The sequence below is a fragment of the Odocoileus virginianus genome, chromosome 8, assembly GCF_023699985.2.
Source record: "Odocoileus virginianus isolate 20LAN1187 ecotype Illinois chromosome 8, Ovbor_1.2, whole genome shotgun sequence".
NCBI lineage: Eukaryota > Metazoa > Chordata > Mammalia > Artiodactyla > Cervidae > Odocoileus > Odocoileus virginianus.
Window position 1 is genome coordinate 60,064,836 of NC_069681.1, and position 24,045 is coordinate 60,088,880.

General features: G+C 35.1%; 1 long non-coding RNA gene across 1 annotated transcript; it reads right to left on the reverse strand.

The window, feature by feature from the left end:
- Positions 1 to 2,866: 2,866 nt before the first annotated feature.
- On the reverse strand, positions 2,867 to 23,567 carry LOC139036251 (uncharacterized). The gene is made up of 3 exons (XR_011488957.1): positions 23,471 to 23,567; positions 10,582 to 10,712; positions 2,867 to 2,997 (listed from the first exon to the last, which is right to left on the reverse strand). It is a non-coding gene; the product is annotated as an uncharacterized lncRNA (long non-coding RNA).
- Between the last annotated feature and the right edge of the window lie 478 nt (positions 23,568 to 24,045).

The window sequence follows — 24,045 nt, forward strand, 5'->3', positions numbered from 1 at the left end:
AATGTTAAGGGAGAGAAATGAAGAAAGACTTCATTTCACTAAAATCTGCTTCCAAATTATGATTACCTAATTGATCTATGGCAAAGAAAATGGAAAACTTCCTTTGTTTTCTTATGCTTAGTGGTCAGAATGCAGCTTAAAAGAGGAATTTGAAATAAAACCACCAATTATAATTTAAGTTCCTTCAAAAAAGATTTTTAGTGGTAGGCAAAAATTATGTCCAATAGAAAGAGAAAGTAATTACACTCAATGCAAGGATAAAATTGTAATATAAATCAAGAAAGACTCACTTGCACACACAGAAGGAGAAATAAGCATGGGTTTCAGTCTGTGGTACAGTATGAGTTAGTAATGGAGTTAGTCACTGAGTCATGTCCAACCCTTTGTGACCCCATGGGGCCCACTAGGTTCCTCTGAGCATGGAATTGTCCAGGCAAGAATACTGGAGTGAGTAGTCATTCCTTTCTCCAGGGAATCTTTTGAACCCAGGGATCAAACCCGGGTGTGTAAGCTTCCTGAATAACAATATTTACAGAAGAATTTTTAAATAAAAATATTTCTTCCTCATAATTAAAAAAAAACATGTATTAAAACTTAACAATATAAAATGCTATGTCAGGTTTTTTTTCTTCTCTGTAGTTAATAACCCAGGATAAAACTAATTTGAACACACTCACAACAGACTCTATAAATTAGACCAATAAAATACTGAAAATAGCAAAATGTGTATTGGTAAAGAGAAGGTTAGTAAGTCACTGAAAGGTTTCCTGTTGACTCAGAGTGATAATACTAAGAGGGATTTGTTACCTCCTTTTCAATTAAGGGAGTTTTGATGCAAGAAGCCAACATCAGCAACATCTTCTACCAGGAAGTAATAAATGCCTCACCTGACAATTTTAGAAAATAAACAGGAAACCCCTGTCCTAGCCACTCCCCACAACCCCTTCAGTTTGGTGTTTTTCCTCAAGTTGTGCTTAAATGTATTTATCGTCCATTTTCCATGATCAATCAAGTGCAAAAGTAATAATAACAAAAACAACAATCATCACACTATCAGAAACAGATTTGACTAGCACTTAACTTTCAAGCTGTTTTTCTAGGATCTATTTCACTTATCTTCACAAAACCCTGGGAAGTTGGGCAAGTATTACTACTTCCTTTTAAACTATGGGATCTAGATTGAGAAAAGTCAAATGGCCTTCACCAAGGTCATAGGGTAAGTCAATTAGGAGGTGGGAGTTGAAGTTCCTAATTAGTTCTTCAAAGAAAGGGTGAATCAGAGATAGTCCTGGAGTGGGCTAGACCTGGTGTGAGTGCCTGGGCCTGCCACCATTCCATGAGAAGTGCACATACCTGTCCTTGACTGAAATGACAGTTGACTTGCTTGGAGGTTCAGGGCCATGATTTTGAAGCCCAAGAAAATAAAATTTGTCATTGTTTCCATTTTTTACCCCTTCTATTTACCAGGATCCAATGAATACTGGCAATTTGATCTCTGGTTCCTCTGCTTTTTCTAGACCCCACTTGTACATCTGGAGTTTCTTAGGTACATCTGAAACCTAATTTGAAGAATTTTGAGCATTACCTTGTTAGCCTGTGATATGAGCACAATTGTACAGTAGCTTGAACATTCTTTGGCATTGCCCTTCTTTGGGATTGGATTGAAAACTAACATTTTCCAGTTCTGTGGCCACTGCTGAATTTTCCAAACTTGTTGGCATATTGAATGCAACACTTTAATAGCATCATCTTTTAGAATTTTAAATAACTCAGTTGGAATTCCATCACCTCCACTAGCCTTGTTCATAGTAATGCTTCCTAAGCTCCACTTGCCTTCACACTCCAGGATATCTGACTCTGGGTGAGTGACCATACCGTCATGGTTACCTGGTTCATTAGGACCTTTTCTGTAGAGTTCTTTGGTATATTCTTGCCACCTTTTCTTAATCTTTTCTGCTCCTGTTAGGGACATGGCTATATACAAGTAAAATGAAATGGATAATGAAATTGAAATTTCATCTGGGTAGACTACTAATCAGGTTCATTCCTATCTAGCAGGTTCTCCCCTATCCAGAAAAAATTCCTTAACACCTTATAACTCTATTCTCTTTCATTTTCAGTTTGTCCACACATCGTGTATTTCATGCACACACATATTTATTTACATGTACACATCCCTTCTATATTGCTATTTTAAAATATTTTCCTCAATTGTCTAATGCTTCCCTTTATGTTTAAAACAAAAGTTGTTTGATTTTATTCTTTGTGAGTCAGAGATGTATGTAACTGAATTTATCTTCAATTATTATATGCTAATCTTAAAAAATAAAATTAATTTATTTTAATTGGAGGCCAATTACTTTACAATATTGTTGCTGTTTTTTCCATACATTGACATGAATCAGCCATGGGTGTACTTGTGTCCCCCATCACAAATTCCCTTCCTACCTCCCTCCCCATCCCATCCCTCTGGGTTGTCCCAATGCACCAGCTTTGAGTGCCCTGTTTCATGGATAGAACTTGGACTGGTCATCTATTTCACATATATGGTAATATACATGTTTCAAAGCTATTCTCTCAAATCATTCCACCCTCGCCTTCTGCCACAAAGTCCAAAAGTCTTTTCTTTATATCTGTGTCTCTTTTTCTGTATCACACATAGGGTCATTGTTACCATCTTTCTAAATTCCATATATATGTGTTAATATACTGTATTGGTGTTTTTCTTTCTGACTTACTTCACTCTGTATAATAAGCTCCAGTTTCATCCACCTCACTAGAACTGCTTCCCTTTTATAATACTTATGTTTTTGTTCTCTCTTTTCTTGTTGAACATATTATTTATAAATTAAACTCTCTCACCTCTTTCAGATGGTAGAGGTTGAGATATTCTTGAATAACTGAAGTACTTGACTCATCATATGGTTGTCACTTGAAGATTGTCTTATTTCAAATTAACTTCTTGAATTTCAGTTGATCATTTTCCCCTCCAACACACTGTTGCAAAATATAAATACTTTTCATGATTTTAAGTGACCTTTTAGCTTAGGGTTTATAATGGTAACATATTGGAATATTTTTTAATCCATTAGATTGTATTGGATTAAAGGAATATTCCAATAGAAAGTAGCTGCTACCGGTATAAACTATAATGTGAACACTGTTATCTGCATTCACTCTAAGAATTACTTGGTAAGTGCAAAGCAATTAAGCAATAAGACATGACAGGCATTGCATTTGGGGGAAATTATTATACTTCTCAGATGTCTTGAGAGGTTCAGGCCAAAGGCTGAGTGGCTTCAACCACCCAAGAAGTATAATAAACCCTCAAGAACGGCACCACCTGTCATATCTTATTGCTATTATGAAATGGAAATCATGAGACCAAAACAGGGGGAAAAGGTTAGATCTGTGCCCTTGCTGGGGATTACTTACACGCCTATGACATCACTGACAGTTCTATCTGTGTCCAGAGAATTCTAAAGGCATTGCATAATTATTGCACAAACAACACAACTCATTTGAAACTGCTGCTTCAGCATTCTACAATCTCAACTTAGTCGTCTACCAGTCCCCCAACGTCCTCTTTTCTCAGAAATCATATTGGTGCTCTTAATCCCAAGCTTTCCCCTTTCACTGATCATACAGCTCCAGAAGCTGGGGAGGGTGAGTGAGAGGAGGTGGAGGTTGTTATGTAGAAATAATCTTGCCCCCTAGAGGACAGGAGGCATTTGGTTCCTTGCATGCCTTGCAACACCCCAAGGTCATTATCTCATGATAATCACATCTCCTGGAGTTGCCTTCTTGCTTAAGTGTAACACTAAATTTTAATTACAATGAAATAGAGCTCTTCTGGTAGTTTACACAACATCTTGTGTTCTCATTGCCAGATGGAAATAAGGCAGAGCTTTTACTGTAATCGCATGTGGTGGTCCTGGGCTCCAATGCAATAAACACATATTGTTGGTTTGTTGAGAAAAGCACTTTGCTTCATGCAACTATCTACTTCTTTTTGGTGTGTTTTGAGCCGACAATTTATAGGAAAGATTTCTGCTTTGTTTAAAAATACTGAAACATAGTAACACTCCCCTCACCCCAATTTGACTGTAATGGGTAAATTTAATGAGAAAATAAAAATAGAGTGTAGCCCATGATAGAGGAGACAGATTGTTTTACATGTAGGGTTTAATTTTCACAGTTTCTCTTTAGTTATTCATGTTATTTTAACTCTCATACCTGAATGAACATTTTTAAATAATATCTTTTCTCATAGATTTACTATATTTTGCAAGTGATTACCATGAATATTTTTGTTTTAGCATTTGGGCAGCTTCTTGGGCTTTCCTATCATTTCTGACTGTTGGTAAAGAAACAGTTACTCAAGATACTCAAAGAGTGGCAAGGTGGACTTTATTCCAGGGGGCGGCACACCCACTGCAGTTGAGGAGGGCCTGCATTCAACTCTGAATACAATAAGGAAAGATGAGAATTTCTAACCAAGGAGTATGGTGGGAGTCGGGGATAGAAAGTTACTAAGAGGAAACATCCGTTGTACCTCAAACTAACACAACATTATAAATCAACTATAGTCCAATAAAAATTTCTTTTGAAAAGGGAACATCTGGGTAAAGCCAGGGATTTCAGCTAACTCAGGATTCTTGCTGAAGGCAAGACAGTATGATCGGGCTGGGGATGGTGGAGGATGAAGAACCTGACTAGGTATCAAGGATAATCAGATTTGGAGGATGGGAAATTCTGGTTAAACCATCTTAGCAAGATTCTTGCTAAAACTGGACAATGAAGAGCCAAAAAAGGAAGTGCAAAAGTTGAGTACTAGTTGAAAAAATTGCTCAGAGGTGTCTGATTAGAGTCTGGGCAAGGAGGAAATTTTTGTCATTGCTTCTTAACCAGTATTTGTTTGTCAGATAGCTGTACAGTCCTTAGAAAAACTGAAAACCTTGCCTGACCACTTCAAGGTAAGAGAAGAGGTGGAGATCCAACTATTAAAGATATAGTTTAAAAAGTTAAAAGTATAAAGTGTGAATAAATGATCTTAAGAATATTTTTCTATTCTTATTGATTTGTCACAAAATTTAAGCAAAACAGCATTTTTGTTTGTTGTCACTAAGTCGTATCTGACTCTTTGCAACCCCATGGGCTCCAGGCTCTTCTGTCCATGGGATTTCCTCGGTAAGAGTAGTGGAGTTGGTTGCTATTTCCTTCTCCAAGAGATCTTCCTGACCCAGGGATCGAACCCATGTCTCCTGCTTTGGCAAGAGGTTTCTTTACCACTGAACCACCACTGACGGCAAGCAACAACCTTGCGGTCAAAAGCAAACACAAAACAAGTCTCCTAACCACTGTTCCTTCCTTCCATGTTGCTGCGATAAGCCATGCCTGTTATAATGTGGCTGTTACAATTCCAAGTTTTTGCTCCATGGGCCCCAGACTACAAAATTCCTTTTTCCCTTGTTCATGCTGCTGTATTCACTCAAGTTCCTTCTTATTCTTCCAGAACATAAGGCTTACTTTCCTTAGGGCCTGGCCTGGAATGCTTCTTCTCAGATGCATGGCAAACCTCTCACCAACTTCAAATCTTTGCTTACAAGTCATTCTCTCAAGGAGATGAATGTTGATCCCCCTATTTAAAATTGTAAACAGTCCCCTGGTTACTCCTGGATCACTCTTATCTTGCAGTGCTTTGTCTTTCTTCCATGGCATTTATCATCTTCTAAGCTGCTGGTGAAACTGAAGTATCTAGGACAATGCTCTGGTACATAGTAACTGTTCAATCAAAATCTTTTGAATGAATGAATGAGTGAATAATCAAAGTAGAAGTAGGATGCCCCAGAGCTTTTGGCAATCCCTAAGACTTCAAAGTAGGACCTAGGCTAGGTTTTTCACCACCGAGGCTTGTCCTAAACAATATATGGAAAAGGTAAGTACAATTCCAGCTCCTTACTTCAAAATACAAAGAGCTCATGCAAGCAGTATTAGAAGGTGGCCTTTCCTTTGGTAAATTTTCTTCAGAAAGAGGTCCAGTCATTATGCCTTTAATATTTACTTGTCACCAAATATTTTAAAATATCCAATACCATATCTATAATATTGTTTTAGATTCAAGTGTTTAAATATATATTGCCGTATTCATTTTACTGAATTTTGGTTATTTTCTCAGATTCTCCTACATAATTAAAAACATGTTACCCATGTGTATCAATTTATGTTTTATTTGTAATATTATTATAAGCAATTCTGTAAATTTATAATAATTCCATTGCATGTTAATCCATGATCAAATAATATCATTCTATTACTCACTTCACATGTTGAAGATGGGTCTAGCTGCCTGAATATTTATTAAACTGCCAGTCTGAAAAATACCACCTTTTTCCAAAGGTTAAAGATCATTTTATTTTTAGATTACAGCGTGAATAAAATATTAACAATAAGTAATTATTTTTAAAAGCAATGATTTAAAAACTTAATTCAGTAGTTCAAGTTAAAGATACTATATATATTGTGGTACATATACACAATGGAATATTACTCAACCATAAAAAGGAATGCATTTGAATGAGTTTTAATAAGGTGGATGAACCTAGAGCCTATTATACAGAGTGAAGTAAGTCAGAAAGAGAAATATCATATACTAACGCATATATTCAGAATCTAGAAAAATGGTACTGAAGAATTTATTTGCATGGCAGCAGTGGAGAAACAGACATAGAGAATAGACTTATGGACATGGGCAGAGGGGAGGAGAGGGTGAGATGTATGGAGAAAATAATATGCAAACTTATATTACCATATGTAAAATAGATTCTTGATGGGAATTTGCTGTATGGCTCAGGAAACTCAAATGGGGCTCTGTATCAATCTAGAGGGGTGGGATGGGGAGGGAGATGGGAGGGAGGTTCAAAAGGGAGGGGACATATGTATACCTATGGCTGATTCATGTTGAGGTGGGACAGAAAGCAACAAAATTCTGTAAGCAATCAAAAAAAGATACTAAATATAACATGTTATATGTGCACCCAATTTCATCCCCTTAAGTGAGAAATTTCAACAGTTTCACTAATGCTGTGATCTTCACAAAACAGTCTTGGGATGCTTGAGCCAGTGCATTTTTATTCTGCAGTACATATAAATATGATTGAAATTGCAACTTTATATATCAGTGTTCTATATTCAGTAAGTTTTTTTTTAAAAAATATTACTATTGTCTTCCATTACAATTCAGTAATACTTACCACAAGGATAATTCACAAAGTTTCCAAGATATAGGCCTGATTTTAGCTTTTTTTAGGTTATACAATGTGTGTGTGTGTGTATATATTTTTTGGCTCCACACATGGCTTGCAGAGTCTTAGTTTCCTGACCATGGACTGAACCCATGCCCTGGACAGTGAAAGCACAGAGTCCTAACCATTGAACTTCCAGGGAATTCTCACAACGTTATTTTTTAAAAATCCTTTCTTACTTTTGGACTATTTCCTCTTTTTTTTTTTTTTAATTTTTATTAGTTGGAGGCTAATTACTTTACATCATTACAGTAGTTTTTGTTATACATTGATATGAATTAGCCATGGATTTACATGTATTCCCCATCCCAGTCCCCCCTCCCACCTCCCTCTCCACCCGATCCCTCTGGGTCTTCCCAGTGCACCAGGCCCGAGCACTTGTCTCATGTACCCAACCTGAGCTGGTTATCCGTTTCACCCTAGATAATATACATGTTTCAATGCTGTTCTCCTGAAACATCCCACCCTCGCCTTCTCCCAGAGTCCACAAGTCTGTTCCATACATCTGAGTCTCTTTTTCTGTTTTGCATATAGGGTTATCGTTACCATCTTTCTAAAGTCCATATATATGTGTTAGTATACTGTAATGGTCTTTATCTTTCTGGCTTACTTCACTCTGTATAATGGGCTCCAGTTTCATCCATCTCATTAGAACTGATTCAAATGAATTCTTTTTAATGGCTGAGTAATATTCCATGGTGTATATGTACCTGGACTATTTCCTCTTAATTGATGCTGTTCAGTCACTAAGTCATGTCCAATGCTTTGCAACCCTGTGGACTACACCATGCCAGACTTCCGTGTCCTTCACTATCTCTTGGAGTTTGATAAAACTCACGTCCATTGAGTCAGTGATGCCATTCAACCATCTCATTCTCTATCATCCTCCTCTCCTCTTGCCCTCAGTCTTTCCCAGCATCTGGGTCTTTTCAAATGAGTTGGCTCCTTGCATCAGGCATCAAAGTATTGGAACTTCAGCTTCAGCATCAGTCCTCCCAACAAATATTCAGGGTTGATTTCGTTTAGGATTGACTGGTTTAATCTCCTTGCTGTCCAAAGGACTCTCAAGAGTCTTCTCTAGTGCCACAAATAAAAAGCATCAATTCTTTGGCACTCAGCCTTCTCCATGTTTCTCTTAATTAGTCCATTGTTTTAGTGTTTTGAAATTGGATTTAATCTTATCAAATGTCATTAAAGACTGCTTAAAATTTTTTACTGACTTTAGAATAAAATCCAGACTCTTCCCAGGCATGTCAGCTCTGATGTGGTTTGGCTGATTCTCTTGTCTCATTTTGTGCACCCTGTCTTAGTCATTAAGTCCTTAGTTACAATGTTTTTTGCTAAATTTCTAAGTTTCTAGAGCCCTCCAAGCAAATGCACCTTTTCTCTGGTTTTCAGATAATCAGCCAACTCCTTCTCCTTCTAAGTCTTAATTGCAGCATCATCCCCTCAGAGAATTCTGCCCTCACCAGTCTGTTTCATTACAGCCCCTGATATATTTTACACATTGCACATTACAGCCTATAATTGTTTTATGTTGAATTTTTGTTCATGTTTTTGTCTCCCATCATAATGTAAGCTCCTTGAAGGTGGGGCCCTTTTCTGTCTTGTTGGCCATTGCTTCTCCAGTAACTCATACATACTAGGAACTCAGTATTTGTTGAATGAATAAATAAATAGATGAGTGAATGTGTGTGTGTGTGTGTGTGTGTGTGTGTGTGTGCACGCACACTTAGTCACGTCCAACACTTTGTGATCCCATGGACTGTAGCCCACCAGGCTCCTCTGTCCATGAAATTTTCTAGGCAAGAATACTGAAATGGGTGTCATTTCCTACTCCAGGGGATCTTCCAGACCCAGGGATTGAACCTGTATCTCTTGTGTCTCCTATATTGGCAGGTGGATTCTTTACCACTGTGCCACCTGGGAAGCCCCAAATGAATGAATAACAGGATTAAAAGTTGTGCTAGATTTAATAAATATATACCAACTGTTGTGAAATTTCCTTACTGCTTATTTAATAGTATTTTTTCCCTCTAGAACCAATGTTTGGATTAAAAACTAGACAAGGGCAGGATAGTGAAAGCCGCTTAGTGGTGTCCAACTCTTTGCTATCCCATGGGTATACAGTCTGTGGAATTCTCTAGACCAGAATACTGGAGTGGGTAGCAGTCCCCTTCTCCAAGGGATTGTCCCAACCCAGGGATCAAACCCAGGTCTCCTGCAAGGCAGGCAGATTCTTTACCAGTAGGATCGCTTTTTAGTAAGTATCTATTGAAAATAAGGGTCTAAGATTTGGTAGGATTTTTTGTTGGTACTGTCTCACTCTCTCCTAGCAACTATATTCTTCCTTATCATCCCTCATCCCACATAGAAGGGTTAGAATTTGTGGTTTTAAATGCTATTAATTTCACTGATAATCATTTTTGACATGGTTTAATTTAGACATGCTTATAGAAAGTTTTGCTAATATAGTTAAGGCCAGTGAAAGAACTTAAAAAGTGTTTTAAGAAATTATCTCTCAGCTGTTTTTTTCACTCAATCAGCTCTATGTAGAGAGAAATTCTTCAGACACTAGTTTCAGTGAGAAATTATTTTGATTTTTGCCCAGCTTGAAAGTTTTTAATATTTCTTTGAAGTTTCATTTATACTGTGAGAACCCAAATTATCATGCTATCAAACAACATGAAATTTGATCAACATTCTATTTTTTTTCTAATTGGCCATGTGAAATAATACAGTGTATGTAAGATGCCTCAAACTTATTGTTTTATCCTTGCAGTTTAATATCAACTAAACTTGATTCTCTCCTTTGGCATGACCAAGTGAAAACATAAAGAAAACATTCAACATCATTTAGCAATTGTCTGGAAACAGGAAGCCAAACTATTATCTATAGCACAGGGCAATCCCATTGTGGAAATTTCACCCTGGCTGTAACCTTTTATCTTGTTCTGCTCCTACACCCGGGTCATATTATGCACTGCTTTGTGCTAGTTTGACAAGAACTAATGTGGATGCTTAAATATTTTAAAGGCTGAACGCTTCAGAATGATAAAATACAGAGCTGATCAACCCTTCCTGTTGCATTTGTGGTTAATGATAAAGATAAAGTAATTTAATACTTTTTTTTTTTGGTCTATTAGTAGTTTCAACAACAAACATTAAAGTTCCTTGAAGGAAAAATCTTCAAATAAGGCCATGCAATGACATTTTTTAACTACAGTTGTTTTTTATTCAGCCATAAAATCTATCTTTCATAAAGAAACCCACTTACATGTCTTACTTCAGTGAAGGTTATTTGTAGACTGAAGGTCTTTTCTTGTCAAGATATGATGAATACCATGTGTGAAGACAGAAGAGCATCAGACCTGTATTAGCTGGAAAACCCACTGATCTGTGAATAACCTAAAAAAGAAAACCTGAAGATTAGCAACGTCGCTTTTAAGAATGATCCATCAAATTCAACAAGCAGATTCACAGAGATGAATCATCTGGTTCCTTTTATACCTACTATACAGTAAAGGTTATTTCCTTTCCCTACAAATAGAAGTTTGGAAATAAAGGGAGACTTTTGAACATCTATTGGTATAAGTCAATAATCTTAAAGTGCTTCTGATTTTTTAGATATAAATCCTTATTAATGACTATTAAAATGGTGTAGTCAATTCTTTCTTTTTTCTTTCAGTATTAGTTTCAGGATTTCTGGGGAATCACTCTTTATTCTTTTGTAAGTATGTTGTGGAGAAGTCAAATTTTCACACCAAATTTTAATTCTATACAAGTTGGAATATCTGTTGGAATTATTTTTAGGAATTTCCTACATTGTTTGTATAGATAAGTGAAAATAATTAGATGTTACTCTTTTGAATGTTATGCTGGTTGATTAAAAGAATAAAAAGATTCAAATTTTGTTAAAAGTAAATGTTTTATTTTATAATTTTTAAATCTCAAAATAGTTTCAAAAGTATGGACTTAAAATACAAATTTCACAGTATAATTGTTCTTAGTTTTAATATATTGTGTTGGGAATGTTTTCATTTCTTTTTACATTGAACTTGAATGTATAGAATGACTTAAAACAGAAAGTACTAAAAAGGAATCACATAATTTTTCATGTTTATTTCATGCCAGCATTTTCAGTAAATAAGTAAGTCAATATAATTTAAAATAAATTGATATTAGGCAGCAAAAAGAAATAATTACATTGCAATGCAGCCATGGAAACTGAATATTTTTTTTGGCCTTACCTCCTAAAAAAGATTTCTGACAAAATACACTTCAGTAATTCGAATTAACCATTAGGTGATTTTGTTGTTGTTGATGTGAGGTTAGCAGGAACTAAGACTCTAAATTTATTTTCTTTAAAAATGTTGGTATTATTTTAGAAGGATGTCTTTTTGTGAAATTTTAACTATGCCTATTTAAGTAATTAATTTACAACATGCCCAACATAATAAAAAATAATTTTTATAGTGACTGAATTATAAACTTTCTGTGTGTTCAAGTAATTAATAATCATTTGTGCTTTGATATTCTGTAATGTTATTTATAACCATTTTCATTATGTAAATTAAATAGCAAAATAGAAACATCATTTCTTAAAGAGTGAGTTATAGTTTAATGAAGGAGAAGTTTGCTGTCAGAAACATTTTAATGTTTGAAACCACTCAAAGGCATTTGAAGACTTCATCCCTCATCAGAGTTTCTCAGAGGAATGAAAACATAAGGAAGATCTAAAAATTCAAGGACCTAAACTGATTTTGTTTTATATGAAATTTGAGGGCATGTTTTACAGAACTACTTTTCCCCCCTAAAAGTCAGATATTAACTATTGCAGAAAACACATTAAGTTCTGAACTTTTACAAAATTCTATTTTTTTATGATTAATTTTTCTAAAATTGCGCATGGCAGTCTCAGTTCAAAAAGAGTAAGGAATGAAAACTCTTCTGACTATTTAGAAGCTTAAACACTGCAAGAGCCCTTGAAGCTTTCGTCCCACAAACTAGAACAGCCATAAATCATAGATGAATACGGGAGAAAGCCCCGTCAGTGATCTTCAGATACAGGACTGCAGCAAAGCGAAAAACATGGAGTTTGAGAATTTAGCACCTAAGGTCCAGCTAAATATTATTGATTTTAACTTGAGCTGAAATAGTCACCCATTTGATTTAATAATCCTTTCTGTGGATGATAAACCAAAATTTAACTAAATAAAAAAATGGCTTTAAATAGATGCAGCATTTATGATGGACAAAGATAGAAACAATTTAATTAAGCAATAATGTTCATGGCGCTGGAGCAATAAACAACATATGCAGCTGATTAAATGCAGGAGTTCAGGGTGAAATCCTCCTTTCGGAAATAGCTGTCCACGGATCCTTCTAGTCCTTTATTTGGTGGTGTGAGATGTGACTCCAGGGGGATCATGGACATTGGCTTTGTGTCACATTTCCCCTGCTATGCTATGCTTTGTGGTCATATTTAGTCATCGGTAGGACCCAAGACTGAGTTTTAGACTAGAAAATGGCCATTTCTTTTCATTCAAAACTGAAAAGTATGCTTTTTTTCCTCTTCAAGAGGTCTACTGATTTTCTTTCGGGAATCACTGGCTTCACACAGCATTGCCAATAGCTACTGGGGCATTGATATTTTTCTTTCTTATTTTCACTCTATTCCTTTTACTGGGCTCCAAAAGTGGGGGTCAGTTTCTGAATGTCAACTCTCCAAAAAAACAGCTTAAACAATCTGGAACTGGTTCTAGTATGGAAGTGTATCAGAAACAATTCTAGACCATGGGCAAGTGCAGAAGGCAAGAAAAAACAAACAAACAAAAAAACCAGAAATTTAACAGTAAGGTACTATGATATGGTGCAGCTGGAGAATATTATAGCAATTAGAAAAAACTGTTTTTTTCTTCCCCCAAATCTCCCTTTACACTTTGCTTCTGGAAATTTGGAGCTATTAGGTTGCAAATGAATGTAAATTTCATGATTCAACTTTGTTTGTTAAAAAATGTGTATATCCTGGTTCACATATATGTGTATATAAGTTTAGGATTGGGCTATTGTATTTTTTTTTTACATATGTGTCTTTTTCTATAATGTTTTCAGAAAATAAAGTGAATATTATAAAATAAAAAATAAAATAACAAGTAAACTAAAAAATCCACACAAAGAGTAATGTTTTTGGTTCTTGTTACTGCACCCACCACTTCAGGGTATAAAATATTAATTTATTTTTATGAAAACATACTTACATAAAAGTTAAAATTTAAAAATTGAAAGTATTTAATATATTTTTAAAAACTTATTTTCTTCTAACTATTTAAACTCAATTAAAATTAAAAGTAAGAACACAAATTATTAAGGGATCAATAGTATCTAAAAAAAGTTGAAATTTCAATGTAGTATTTTAAAAAATTGATTAAATTGCATCATTTTTGATGAAATAAAATAATTCCTAATTGTAGTGTTCATGACTATCTAATAGCCAGTGTAAATAAATATAATTTGTATTTAGTGCAAGTGCCATCTAGCCCTCATCTAAAGAAATTGAAAGGTAATATAAATTTCTTAATATGACAAAATATTTCAACTACCATGTGCCAATTATTGCAAAAACAGTGTTAATTCATGGAAGTCACTGACTTTAATATAAAGAGAAACAAGAAAATGGCTGATGGGCCCTACTAGGAAACACTACTTCTCATGCAAGGATCTATTATTAATATATTCATGCTCTCTGGGAGGAAGAATTTATATTAATTAGCATGCACTCTCTGTAACTTAAATGTTTCTACTGCAGTTTGCAGCACAACCTACAAAGCTTAGGGCACTGCAACATAGCTGTCTTATTTGGAGGGCACTGGACAGAGACACATGAAGCATTTCTGTATTAGGGACAGAGCAGATGTTTAAGACTGTAAGTTGTGCTGGGCCAATGCTAAGTGATAGATACTCATGCTAGTGGTGCCCAGGTGTTTTTAAAATACATTTCATTTTGCATGTGTGTTTGTGGTATACAAGACCCTGTAGAGCATGAGGTTCATCCAAGGCTGCTGCTGCTAAGTCACTTCAGTCACGTCCGACTCCATGTGATCCCATAGACGGCAGTCCACCAGGCTCCCCCGTCCCTGGGATACTCCAGGCAAGAACACTGGAGTGGGGTGCCATTGCCTTCTTCGTCATCCAAGGCAGAGGGCCCTCAAACTTGGATCTAATGCAAGTACGGTCTATTGTTTATGTTAAATATAAATATGTATGGAGTACCTATTATATCCAAGACATGGAGCTATAGTGAAAACCAAAGAATATGATGTCCCTATTGAACAGATTTTTAACATCCTATGAGTGATGTCAAGCAAGAAGTACGCACACACATCAATTGCACCAAAGGAAGGTTGACTGGAAAAGGAGCTACATTGAAAATACAAAGATGAATTCCAGTTGGGGATATATGATTACTTTGCATTTTAAATAAACTTTGAAGAACTGGTAGGATTTAAACAAATAAGGTGAAGAAGGCATTCTAGAAAGAGTCAGATTTTGAAAAGGGATAAAGGTGGATTTAGGATGGTAGATGGCCTAACACATTAGGGAGAGACATTTGTATTTTATTCTAGATGCTATGAGAGGTATGGTGAGTTTTTGAGAAGAGGTATGGTATGATCACTTGACTAATTTGGGTATACACTTAATTGAAACATTCCTGCTTGTTTAAATAATACCTATCTAGTGATGGGCTTGTCAAAACACAGAATATGGATGGATTTAGAGGAAATTAAATATTTAATGGCCTCAAGTTCTTGTCTAACACCATACTCATTTAAGTATAGGCATTTCCCAGAACAAAAGATGGATTATAAAAGCCAGTATTTTATTCCTTAATTGCTATAGAAGTTAGTCTCCAGTTAAAGCTCTGAGCTTTAGCTGATGTAAGAATGCTTCAGCAAAAGTTAAGTTTAATAGAATGCATTAATTCTTCCCTGTAACAACCAGAACATAGCACAAATTTTAGAATGCATTTACAGCATGTTAAAAGGGCAGGCATTTATAAGGATAGAACAAACCACCTTGCTGTTTTAGCTAGAATATAGGAATATAGATGACTATATTGTAAAATAATTGACTTCATAGCTCTTTTCAAGAAATAAATGCCATATACATTTATGAAGTAAATGGAGAAAATATCAAATAGTTATGGAGAAAATATCAAATTTTATGGAGAAATTTATGGAGAAAATATCAAAAAGTGTTGGCTATTGGGAATTGAGTCATATTTAGGATTTTAGTCTTTACAAGTTTTATTTTCCAAGTGAAGAACAGAAGCTAGAATCCTGGAAAGAATTAATTTTTCCTTCTAGGAGAGGCATTAAATACCAGTTTAAAACTATTAGGTGATAAACACAGACAGAAAAATAACAAGTTTCCAAATATCCTAAAATAAGAAAGTGGACAACCTTAGGTGAAAGAATATGAGTTACATATTTGCTGGTTTGTTTTTCACCGACAACACAGTTGTTTTCTTGACATGTTCAAGAAATACCTATAAGTTGGTGAACATTTGTCCTTTCTCCAATTTACCTGCAATATGGTAGATTAGCTGCCTGGTTGATTCTTTATTCTTTCCAATAAACTACCATTGAAAGTGTCTAAAAGTTCAGTTTCAAGGAGTTTGGAGACAGAATAGTCTCAAATGGAAATGAGAGACAGTGGGTTTAAGCAGCTTTGGACTCTATGGCAGTAGTCCCTCTAGACCCACAGCTGTCAATTTGTTTTGCACTGAAAATATGATCTTTTCTCCAACATCCATGAGAAGGGAAATTCTCAAACGGAGTGTGGATCCAACCCTGAGTTTAAATCTTGTATGTGGATTGAAGCAGATTTAGTAGGGACATCTGTGATGTATCTTGGGTAGAAACATATGGCAATAATAAATATTATTATACAATGAATAATCATACTTTAATACAATTTTAGTAGTCTGCTTTCCTTACCCAGTGTTTGCTGTTCCGAAGTGAACTCTTACTGCTCTCCTCCTTATTTTTTTAAAAAGATTAATTTCCTTAATTGCTTATTGCTGTGGTATTTAGTCTCTTGTCATAGCTCTTTAACTAGAGTATAAAAAACTATATTGCACTCAGAACCAGGAAATATTAAATGAGATCCAGACTTCAGCAAATCAGAAGACTAATTAGGAATTTATCTAATTCTATGAAGAAAAACATCTCATTTTTATCGTTCTCATTAAATGAATACTTTATTCTTTACAGAGGCTTTCATTTTAAGGCATTAATAAACACAGAAATAATGGAACTTTAAGCAAAGCAGTGACAACATTGGTTAGCTTAAGTTTCTCAAATTTCTGTCTAAATTAAAATTCAAAATGATTTTATAAATAGTCCAGATAAAACAATTACATAAAGAAGAGATGTATGACTGTGGGAATATACTGCTTTATCTTGGCTATGGGTGTTGCCAAAAAAACATACAAAATCTATTTTGTGTAACATAACCTGACCAGAACAAGACCTACATAAAGCATTAAATCAGTAGTTAATATAAGACAGGATTTATAAGAAGAACTCATTATAAACCAATCAACCTTAATTATAAGTCAATTTATGTAATCACTGACTATGCAACAAATGAAATAAGAATATATATCCTGGTTCTCATTGTGTTCAAGTAATACACGATCATATGGACATGCATTATATAAATATGCAACTCCAGACAACAGGATGAACAGAGTTTAAACCAGATTTCAAGACCAAGGGTTGATACTAGAGTGTGCAGTTATGCCATCAGAAATCTTTATAAAGTAACTGAAAACTTTCGCCTTGTCCTTCTACCTTTGAGATATACTTGCAGATTATACAGCCATCATGCTCAGTTGCTCAGTCAAGTCTGCCTCTTTGCAATCCCATGGATCGTAGCCTGCCAGGCTCCACTGTCCATGGAATTTTCCAGGCAAGAATACTGGAGTGGATTGCCATTTCCTACTCCAGATCTTTCCCACCCGGGGATCGAACCTCAGTTGCCTGCTTTTCCTACGAGTCTTCTCTCGTGGCTCAGACTGTGGCTTGCAATGTGAGAGACCTGGGTTCGATGGCTGGGCTGGGAAGATCCCCTGGAGGAGGGCATGGCAACCCACTCTAGTGTTCCTGCCTGGAGAGTCCCATGGACAAGGAACCGGAAGGACTGCAGTCCATGGGGTCGCGAACAGTCAGATACGGCTGAGCGACTAAGCACTGCTACATTGGCAGGCGGATTCTTTACCACTGAGTCACTTGGGAAACCCACTGGCACATAAAGCCAAATTATGAGAGCCCAATATATGTTTTAGGAGACAAAGATCTGTTGGCGGGTTTTAACGATTTAGCATAAAATCTCATGGTGAGACAAGCAAAGCGCTGAAGCATGACTTTGCTCCCTCTGTGTTACCCTGCTGCTTTCTTAGTGGTGCTACCAAATATCTTTATATTAATTGAGAAGATTCCATAAAGTTTGAATGTATAAGATCTACCAGCCTTAGGTCACTGATTTTCCTCACTCCTAACTCTAAGAAAAAAAAAAAAATTCTTAAAAAAAAAGAGTAAATTAGAGTGGGAGATAATAAATATAGTAGGAGAAAAGAACAGCTTCTGAAAAGGTTTATGCAACAAAACTGAAACATTAATTCATTGACTAATTGATTAGTAGTAGTAATAGAGATAGATCAGTCAGTACCCACTAGACAATGGCATGGTAGTTTCCTCTAAGTGAAGGTGGTTGTTTCTTCTCTATACTTTTATTCACTTATTTAACACACAAACCAGACCAGTTTTAAATATATCATTCTTTAATGATGCATCTGAGAGGTTAGAGTCCTTTTTACTCTATAGTATTTGTTTGGTATGTTGACTATTTATTGAACTGCTATCTGTTTCTTATAATATATCTAGTCTTTCTTCTGTTTTTCATTTTCTTTTCTACACTGGAAGCTTAATCCTCTATCACCGGAAGAAGCATTGAACAAATCATTTTATTGCTTTGGATTTTGAGATAAACTCTACCATTTAATAATGACTATTCATGATATAGCTCTGAGATAATATTTGTATCTTTTTCTAGAAAGTACATATGCTGTTTTCTAGTGACTTATAGACAAGTATATTTTATACTATCATTGAGGGATTTTGCTATGATTTAACAACTTTATCAGAAAACCATCATAGTTAATAGAAATTCATATTTTAATCTTAATTAAAATCTTAATCTTTAATCTTCTTTGCTTTTTTCTTCCTTCCTTATTTTTTGGGGAGGTTTCCCTGGTAGCTCAGAGGGTAAAGGGTCTGCCTGCAATGTGGGAGACCAGGATTCAACCTCTAGCTCAGGAAGATCCCATGGAGAAGGAAATGGCAACCCATTCCTGTATTCTTGCCTGGAAAATCCCATGGATGGAGAAGCCTGGTAGGCTACAGTCCATAGGGTTGCAAATAGTTGGACACAACTGAACAACTTCATTTTCACTTTCACTTTTCACCTTATTTTTGCTCACTTGTGTTAGAAAGGGGAGTGATTTATTTATTTTTTTTTATAATATTTTGAAAAGTTTTGAAGTAATATAGGTGTTTCCTTTGGAGATATAAGTGAATGATTCTGTGAAATACAGACCAAAGAACTGTTGGGATTTTCAGCTTCTCTGGTGGAGATTTCCTAAGATCCTCTAGAACGAGAAGGACACAGATGTAATACAAGGTAATCTAAAGAGGTCTGATTGCGAAAAGGCTTAAAGTGATTCTATTGTATCAAAAAGCATCTGAGCTTTTTTTTAAAGGATAAAATGTTAGAATTTTTTTTCAAGACTGAAATGAGTTGAAACTCTCCTCCATAATTAAGTAATAATATGTGACAAAGCATGAGTTACTGCATAATAATTCATACCTTTTTGCTTTGCTAAGAATGAGGCCATAGGATGAGTGCTTGTTTAAATGCACAAGTTATGAGTTATTACATCATAATTCACACCTTGAAGTACCATATTGTGATTATAAAATGGCCCTGTGCAAATATTATTAATTTTTAAAGTTCAGAAATAAATTATTAAAAAATAACACATTATGACTTCAAAAGATCCTCTCTAATGTGAATTCATTAAAAATGGAATGAAAACTAAATTAGTACACATGGAACCAGAATTATATGTAACCTTTCTTGTTGAGCTGTTTTCATTGACATATGGCTGTGAAGCATCTGCTATCGAACCTGTAGTTATTGTGTAGATGTTTCTTTTCTTTAATATTCCAACTCACAATGTATGTTAGCCTGATTTTTTTTCTCTCAGGGACATAAGTCAGTGGTGGCAATAAGTTGGTCTTTACAGTCACTTTTAGTATTGCTAATTTTACTTAGCAGCATTGCATAACAAAATTGTAAAGAGCAACTCCCTTCAGCATTTGAGGACTAATCCCCAGGCTTTGAAGTCCATCTTGGCTTCTAGGACGGTGACTTTTACTGGTATCCCTATCCCTTCCCTTTCCCCATATTGCTCACCAATTTCTTTTAATCTTTCTCCTCATTGCCTTTGGGTGGTCTCCAAAATTCTTGCAATGTTTCATTTTTTTTCTCTGTTAAGTCCTACTCCACCAAGGTTCTATTTCAATGATACTTCTCTATGCAGATAACTCCCTAATATAGCTCAATTTCTAAAATTTCACTCATAATCCAAATTACCAATATTTCCTATTATTATTTTCATTATTCTAGTTATTATTCTCTACCTTGAAATCTAACATATCAAAAATAGACCCTTGTTATTCTCCTCTCTAAAGTGGCTCCTCTTCCCTCCATGGCTTTCAGTCCCTGAGGTTAAAAGCTTTTCAGTCATTGTTTACCCTTTTATATTTTTGAACTATTAAGCAACTACTTTGTACTAGCCACTCAGTGAAGAATTATTTAAGGAGAATATCCTTAAAGAACTTGCATGGTAATAAAAGAAACAGTTATGCAAATTTGAAGAAGAATGTGATATGCATAGTAGAACAAATAAGTACATTCAATTGCTTCTACTTGCAATACTCATGAAAACTTTGTGGAGAAGTGATTCTGGAGATGGTCTTGGATGAGTGGAATTTCTAAGAACAGGTAAGTTTACTGTAGGGCAATCAAAAACACAAGCAAAGACTTGTGGTAGGTCTTTGTGTAGGTGAGGATACCAGAAGTTCTCATTATATTTCAGTGTTAAAATACTTCTTTCAAGAAAGTGTAGGTGTTGTTTTATTATTTTAATGTTCCTACTTGGCAAAATAAAAATGGACAAAACTGTGTCAGTCCTGTGAAAATTTTTACATTATAGTAATAAATTTGAAGCACAGGAAATCATTGCTCTGTATAGACAGTGAAAAAGTCCTTTTCTCATACTACATTTATCTTATTTGTTTCAGACTCTTCTCCAAACTCTCCATTTATGTGACTGTAACCTTAATTTAGAAATTCACTGTTTCATTCTTAGTTACTATAACACCCTTTCAACTGGTTTCATCCAATCTATTCTTTTTCTGTTCTATGTAGTACTCTCTCAAATTAAGTTTCCAAAAAATCCTAATTTCTCTCATTTCTCTTATGATCCTGAGATTATTATATCTATCTCCTTCCTGTTCAAAGTTCTGCATTCAGCTTTTAGGCTTCTCTGATATTTGCTTCATAAACATATTTTGGAAACTTCTCATGAAACATGACATGATGCTGGCCTTACAGTCTTCTGCAAAAATATCCTGTTTTCATGCCTTTCCAAATCTTGTTTATTCTTCAAGTCACCCCTACATACCCTCTACTCTTCCATCAATTCCATCTGAAGTTGGACTTTCTCCATGAAATAGTATTTAATCATTGCAACTATCATCTTTCCTTCCATACTAATTTTCAAACTTCTGTTATACTCAATGGTAAAATATTATGTCATTCAATACAAATTATTTAAAAATATCTATTCAGTTCAAAGCATTGTTGGTAATAAAGAAAAGGAGAAGGGAAAAATATCATTATTGTGTTTTTTTACATATTAGGCACTGCTTAGTATTTTTAAATATCTAAATACTGATCTTTATGCAGCTTTCAACCCAGATATGACTGAATCCATCTGCAAATACAGGAGAGTCAGGTTTGATCCCTGGGTTGGGAAGATCCCCTGGAGGAGGAAATGGCAACCCACTCCAGTATTCTTGCCTGGGAAATCCCACCAACAGAGAAGATTATTGGGCCGTCACAGTCCATAGGGTAGCAAAGAGTCTGACACAACTTGGCCACTGAGCACTCATGAAGAGTCAATTGCAAATCTGTGAAGTAAAGAGATTATTCTAAATGCAGGTTACAGGTCAAATAGTAGTGACATCATGGAGAAAGGGCTCAGTGACTCTGAGTGGTGTGATGAGAAATGGTTTCAAGAACAAGGTGGCATGAACTGGGCCTAGGAGGGAGAGTGGACTTTAAGATGTGCAGAAATAAGTGCAAGGTAATCCAGGCATAGGGAATATCCTATGTGATTGCAGAGACTTAGAAAAATGTTGAATATATTTAGAGAAGAGTGATTAGTCCCATTTGGCTATATCTGAGTTTAATCGGTCATTGATCTCTAATTGCTTCATTAGACTGTTTCCTTACAGCTACATTAAAAGCCTCTGGAAACATGGAATGCTACATCACTTTTTAACAATGTCCTAAAGAAGGTAGCACAGGCAAAGGCTATAATATTCACTCAATAAATGTATATTTAATTAGTTCAATTTTATTAAGCACGAAGCTTTTCCTAATAATTTTTTTTGCCTTTATGTGTCACTTTTATTCTTCAGATCTTTATGTAAAGTCACTTGCCTATTTGATCTTTCACAGAGCTTGCTTGCTGAAGTTAGGAATACTTTTACAAAGTATTTAAATAATTAGCTGAATGGGCAATGATTAAGATTCCATGCTTCAAATGAAGCCAGCTTTTTCATTGCATAATTCTCTGATACTCTAATTTTTCAGACTTCTGATACTTTATCATTATAAAATATTTCACATTTATTCTTATTTGTTTAGTAGACAATTATCTAATGCCTATTTTATGCCGAGTTCTGGCACAGAGATTGGAAGCTTCAGGGAGAACCAATTTCCATACGACTAATGGCAGAGAACAATTCAGAATGTTGACCATGCAGTTGGAACTTAAGAAGAATGAGGGAAAACCATTTATTATCTAAAATAGATCTCTCAAAGTTTAGTCCAGTCATGTCCCATATACATGCTTTAAAAATCAACTAGGAGTCAACCATTTTAATGCATGAGACCTGACTCTTTTATCTCAAGCAATTCACAGCCTTGAAAGGACCAATGATATAATGTGGATATGATTTTCTCAATATAGATTTGTGACTACTTTTTAACAGGCTCATTTCTACTTCTTCTTATAAATAAAACCTGAAGCTTCTCATGTCATAAATGCCATAATGGTGTATAGGAAAATGATTTTCTTTTCAAGGACAAAAAGTAAACTTCTATAACTCAACATGCCTTAGTTGGGATAATGCATAAGAAGCAGCCATTGATATAATTATTGGAATCAACTGAGGTTCATTACCACAGTGGGATTCCTGTGACAGGCATCTACAACTTCCAAAATACACGCCTAATTTTGCTTGCATAAATTAACTGTTTTACTGTTGAAATTGGGTCAGATAGCAGACAAAGTCAGTCTATGGTATGCGGGAACAAAAAAACCTTTGCTCTTGGAACTGCGTTTATGGTTTAATGAAATGTATCTAACAAGACTTTTTATTTCAACCACTAAAAGTGGGTCTTTGCTGAATTACTTCTCCTGCCTTTAAACTCTTACTCTAGATAAGATGATGGAGGAAGGGCAAGAGAAAATCAAAAAACAAACTTAATAACACCATACCTTCGAAGTGGCTTGATTTATAATGAGTTTGTGGGAACATTCTGAACCTATTTCATGTTGAATTACAGTCCACCTTTACAAGTGGCTGCTACAGAAAGAGTTCATGAACATACTCCTCACACTCCTTCAATCCTCTTCCTGCTCAGCCCCTAAAATTTAAAATGTGATACAAACAAAATGCGTCTATAAATTTATATAGTAACTACACAAACAAATGCAAACTCATTCTTAGTAACCATAAAATTACCTTCTGTTATCTATCACTTTGTGAATTATAGTTTCATCGCTTGGAAGAGCCCACGGCACAGAAAAACACTGCTTTTCTTCCTACCTCTGTGTCACGGCTGCTCTCCTGGCTGGAACAGCAATCAATAGTCTCACAGATAAACAAATGATTAAAGGGCAAGATGAACTACTGTAAATAGGGATCACGTTATCTGCTTTTGCTCTGAATATAATGTAAAAAAAATCAGTGTTGAATTTTTGGGCACCAGGCTAGAATCATAATCTCATCAATGTTCTTTTGTTTCTCCAATTTCACTTTTTAAAAATCTTCTTCAGAAAGAATGAGTTTGTAAACAGGTACAATGTAAACTATGCAATAGAGGTATATTTAAATGGATTTCTTATTGTAGAGTGCAAATTGAATACACATGGATGCATAATGAAACATCATGGAAATTTTAGCTGCAAAGAAAGTCTCAAGAATTTTAAAACCTTTTCTGACTTCATATTAGTTCAGTATCCAATCAGATCACCAGTTTGGTGCATTAGAAATTTATGGAGTTTCATAAGACTGGCATTGCATAATAATGTAGTTGA